General features: G+C 43.9%; 1 protein-coding gene across 1 annotated transcript in view; it reads left to right on the forward strand.

Annotated features, from left to right (window-relative positions):
* The first annotated feature begins 4,182 nt into the window (after positions 1-4,182).
* The window catches only part of LOC106807260 (E3 ubiquitin-protein ligase Mdm2-like), a 22,652-nt gene continuing 21,690 nt past the window's right edge, over positions 4,183-5,144 (forward strand). Inside the window, exon 1 of the mRNA XM_014809556.1 lies at positions 4,183-4,362. The gene's annotated coding sequence lies outside the window, so the exon portion shown is untranslated. The remainder of the gene's footprint in view (positions 4,363-5,144) is intronic.

A 5,144-nucleotide genomic window follows, 5' to 3' on the forward strand; every position in this document is an offset into this window, starting at 1 on the left:
CAGCTTCTCCCCTCCTCCTTCTCCACCAGCTTCTCCCCTCCTCCTTCTCCACCAGCTTCTCCCCTCCTCCTTCTCCACCAGCTTCACCCCTCCTCCTTCTCCACCAGCTTCTCCCCTTCCTCATTCTTCACTAGCTTCTCCCTACTCGAATTATTACCGTGCACATAAACTGGGTTTTACGGTCGTAAAACTAGGTTTTACGTCCTAAAACCAGGTTTTTCGAATATTGGCACAAACCACGTCCCAAAACCCGGTTTTACGTGCTAAAACCCGGTTTTACGGTCGTAAAACTAGGTTTTACGTCCTAAAACCAGGTTTTTCGAATATTGGCACAAACCACGTCCTAAAACCTGGTTTTACGTCCTAAACCCGGTTTTACGTCCTAAAACCAGGTTTTTCGAATATTGGCACAAACCGCTTTCCATACTACACATGGCACGTGTTGGTAGTATATATACTAGCCCAGTGACCATAGCTCCACCTGTGGGCCGACATAGTTCAAATCTATTATCACGTAACAATAGCCACACTCCATATTAAATTTATCATGTTAACAAAATATAGTTACCTTCGGCAGTTACTGGGCATGCGCGAACCCTCATATTGGTGTTTAAAGTAAAGAAGAAATTTTGACAAATTTCCTGTGAAAAAAACTGTCGCGGTTACACTATATGATTTGGGTCCCTCTTATTTATGAGGCGAATCACCCTAACAGATATCATTACAATCTAATCGCTAAAATATCCGCATTTACAATGTTGGGCGAATGTTCTTAGCCTTTATAAGCGCCTTATAGCGTTATTAAGCGCATGCGATCAGGAAGCAGATTGTACGTATGATTTCGGCCGAAGAAAATTATCTTGACAGTCAACGGCGACCGACGTCCGTGCGCCATTTTCATGTGCAGGAGTATAAGTCGGAATCGTGGCTCGATGCTGCGAGCAAAGTTAATATTATAGAACGGGTTTTACCGTGCCCGCGTCCCGTGGCCCCGTCTGACTCAAGTTTGAGCGTATAAGATCGTATAAGAGCGTATAAGATCGGCCGAAGAAAATTATCCTGGCAGTGAACGGCGACCGACGTCCGTGCGTCATTTTTATGTACATTAGCATAGGTGGGAATCGTAGCGCGATGCTGCGAGCAAAGTGAAGCATGTAGATCCGATTTTACCATGCACACGTGCCGTCGGCCCGCCCGCGACTAGTTTGAACGTCGTATGAGAACGGCCGAAGAATATTCTGTTGGCAGTCAACGGTGACCGACGCACGAGCGCCATCTGGACGTACATTAATATCGGCATAGCCGGGAACCCAGGGCATTGATGCTGCGAGTCAGGTGAATATTATAGACCGGATTTTACCAAGCACACGTGCTGTCAGCCTGCCCGGCACTGGTTTGAACGTATAAGAATGGACGAAGACAATAATCTTGGCAGTCAACGGCAACCGACGTCGGAGCGCCATTTTCATGAACATTAATTATAGCATAGTCTAGTAATCGTGGCGCGATGCTGCGAGCAAATTGAAGCATGTAGATAAGATTTTACCATGCACACGCGCCGTCGGCCCGCCCACGACTAGTTTGAACGTATCAGAACTACCGAAGAAAATTCTCTTGGCAGTCTACGGTGACCGACGCACGAGCACCATCTGCACGTACATTAATATCGGCATAGCTGGGAACCCATGGAGTGATGCTGCAAGCAAAGTGAATACTATAGACCGGATTTTACCAAGCACACGTGCTGTCAGTCTGCCCGGCTCCGGTTTGAACGTATAAGAACGGCCGAAGAAAATTATGTTGGCAGTCAAAGCGGCGACCGACCTTCGTGCGTCATTTTCACGTACATTAGCATAGGTGGGAATCGTGGCGCGATGCTGCGAGCAAAGTTAATATTATAGATTACTAATGTACATAGAAACGGCGCTCACGTCGTTCGTCGCCCTGGACAGCGAGGATAATTTTCTTCGGTCGATCTCATACGCTCAAACTTGACAGGGTTCAGCCCGCGGCACGTGTGCATGGTAAACGCCGTTTTCCGACATTCACTCTGCTCGCAGCATCGCGCCACGATTCTTCACCTATCGATAACACGCCAAGATCTCCGCATCTCCAAACTCTCTGCATTAGTATTGGGCCAGGAGAACGATAGGGTGTATGGGATGCTCGCTGATCTAGCAAAGAGTTAGAGTACTTGTGTGTTGCAGATGAGCATTTGACGGGCATTTACAGGTGATTAGGCCAAAACCAAATATAGGTGTAGTTACGGTTTCCCGACCGACCCTATTTATTCCCAGCGACCCTAAACATTTGATTGTCCATTTTCTTTAAATTAAAAAAAAAAATGAATTGGACAGTTCCTGCTTCAAAATGCACAACGCACACCCTTCGGACATGGTTCGTAAATAAAATATTTCAAGAAAATAAAATGTTTTCCCTATCTACCTACCCTATTTTTTTTCGGCATGTAACGGTAACCACACATATATTTTGTTTTGGCCTTATAGGCGCAAATAGAGTAGAGAAACATTAAGACTTTGGTAGTAAATACATTTTGTGTTTATTTATCTTTTTTTTATAGAGACGTTTCAAGTGCCTGTGGTTACCACAGGCACTTGGAACGTCTCAATAAAAAAAAATGTAAACACAAAATGTATTTACTACCAAAGTCTTAATGTTTCTCCAGGGTTCTCCAAGGGCACTTATAGCCTAGCTATCGTCGAGCCCCGCCATCCTAAAATGCACCCGCCACGCTAAATATAGCCGCCATGCTGGTGTATACACAAGAAGTTCAAACAATTAATACACGTTGGTTTCGATGCTACGGGTACGGCAGTCCCACACACAAGTACAAACAGTCTCCCTATCCCTAACCCTAACACTAACTCTAAACCGACTCGGCTATCTTATATACGCGTGTTATAGTACCAAACTTAATCTATGGTGTATAACCTTTTGCTTTAAATATTTTGCATTTGAACTGACAATCAATCCCAACCAACTGGTGTAGGCTAGCTGGCACAATAATGTTCATTTTCATACTTCAAATCCGAGTGTTTTCTAGCTCGTCAAGAAATCTTAATCGTGAATTAAATCGTGAATTAATTTCCAACGGCATTATTACGGGGCAGGTAACGGGTGTCAAACTCATTTTGGTTCATGGGCCTCATACAGCCCATCTGATCTCAAGTGGGCCGGACCAGTAAAATAATGGCAAAATAACCTACGTCAACTCCAAATCTTTAGCTTTGTTTTTCAGTACTATGCTTTATTAGATCAGCTGCCGTCTATCTGCCGTAAATATGAGTAATTCAATGAAATTATACATGAGTATGCAGCAAAGAGAATGTGTCCACGTTGAATCTGTCCTGGGTAACTTCTGAATCCCTCTCATTTATGAACAGAGTGATGGTGGTAGTACGTCCTCATATCAACTTACTCTCATGTATCCACTCTTTTTTTGAATGTGGAAATTCAACAAAATGGGATTTTTGGCAGTTACTAATCAATTTGCGCGTTGGGCATACCAATACACTGTAATTGCAAATGATGTAGAAGACTTTTATATCAGGGTTTAGCCAAGTCTAGAATCTGCCGTAAAGTTGAGTATTTGCGTAAAATTATACACTTAAATTCAATAGAGAGAGTATGTTTACAATAAATCTGTTGCCGTTACACTAGATGCATATATCAAGAGGCTTTGAAATGAAAAGTCCAACCCATTCGTACATGCTGTTATATAATAATAACTTTTTGTCATGTACACCATATTACTATTATGTCCCAGGGGTTCTAAGTTGTGCTGTCATATAAATGTCATACGTAACAGTTTTTTCGCATGCTTATTATTTTATTAGACTAATTTCTAAATATTGATATTGTGTGCAATGTTATTGTCGATTTTTACCCAATGTTCCTATTGTGTCCCATTATTAGATTTTAGTAGCCCGATTTTACCCAGCGCAGCGGGTACCCGCAGCTAGTTTATAAATAAATCTATATATCCGTGGATGAGAGCACGAGAGACTGGACGGTGCTGCCCCCACCACACGCCGGGCGATACTGGTACTACGATACAGGCATGCTACGCGACTAGACTGGTACTCGCTCCCACTTCTCGGCTTAGTTACTTGCTGGGGTCGCCCATCGAGTAAACCAGAACTAAGCCGAGAGGTGTGAGCGAGCACCAGTCTAGCTACGCGACAAGTTCGAACTTGCTGCCTGCGTGTCAGTGCGTGATCGCGGATAATAAACTCAGTAAATTTGCGAATGTTCGCCGATGTTGTAGTATAGGGACTTGTAGTGCTAAAAGCTCAGTGTAGTTTCGTCGCTGAAGAAGAAGGACGGCGTACATAGAAACAGGTAAAAATGTCGTAGTACGTAGTATTGACATAGTAATTAGTAATACTTTAATAGCTACAGTACAGTACGTATACGGTATATCATGGTACATGTGCCGGTTTAGCGACAGGTTAACTCGCTGTCTCGCTCATATCACCGCTACAGTGGCTCAGTCTTAATCTGAGACCACGGCACATAAGCTATAATATCGTTATCGCCGTATACGTAATCTTAACCTTAACGCTATCCTCTAGTCATAGCCGTCATGCGAATCATGCAACGCTGCCATCCCTAGTCATTTAGAACGTGTGGCCTCGCCCTCCCACATACCGGTGACATACGGCCACTTTGTTCTACAGCATCACCATTACCCCTTCCAATAACTCCTAAACGTCATCTAATCTAGGTACGACTACAACTTACAAGATTTAGGGGCGGATCCAGGGCTAAGGCTAGACAGTATTTCTCCCGATTTTAAGGGCACATCCCCCAAAAAGGGCACACCACTCCACAGTGAGCGCCGTGAGGCGCAAAGCACAGGCACTTGAAGCGTTTCAATAAAATATAATGCTAACTAAAAAATTCTTAATGTTTCTATACTATAGTATACTAGCCAGGCCTACTCTCTTTCACCTACGGCTACACCGCCGATAGTTTCCAACCACTGCACTACCGGCTGCCATTGCTCTCGCGGCGCGACTGTTGCACGCTTGCACTAATATAGAGAGTAGCTCTCTCTAATAGCTCTCTCTAATAGCTCTCTCTCTAATATAGAGAGTATTGCACTATAGCGGCAGTATAGT

Source organism: Priapulus caudatus, unplaced genomic scaffold, assembly GCF_000485595.1.
Source record: "Priapulus caudatus unplaced genomic scaffold, Priapulus_caudatus-5.0.1 Scaffold204, whole genome shotgun sequence".
Taxonomy (NCBI): Eukaryota; Metazoa; Priapulida; class Priapulimorpha; order Priapulimorphida; family Priapulidae; genus Priapulus; species Priapulus caudatus.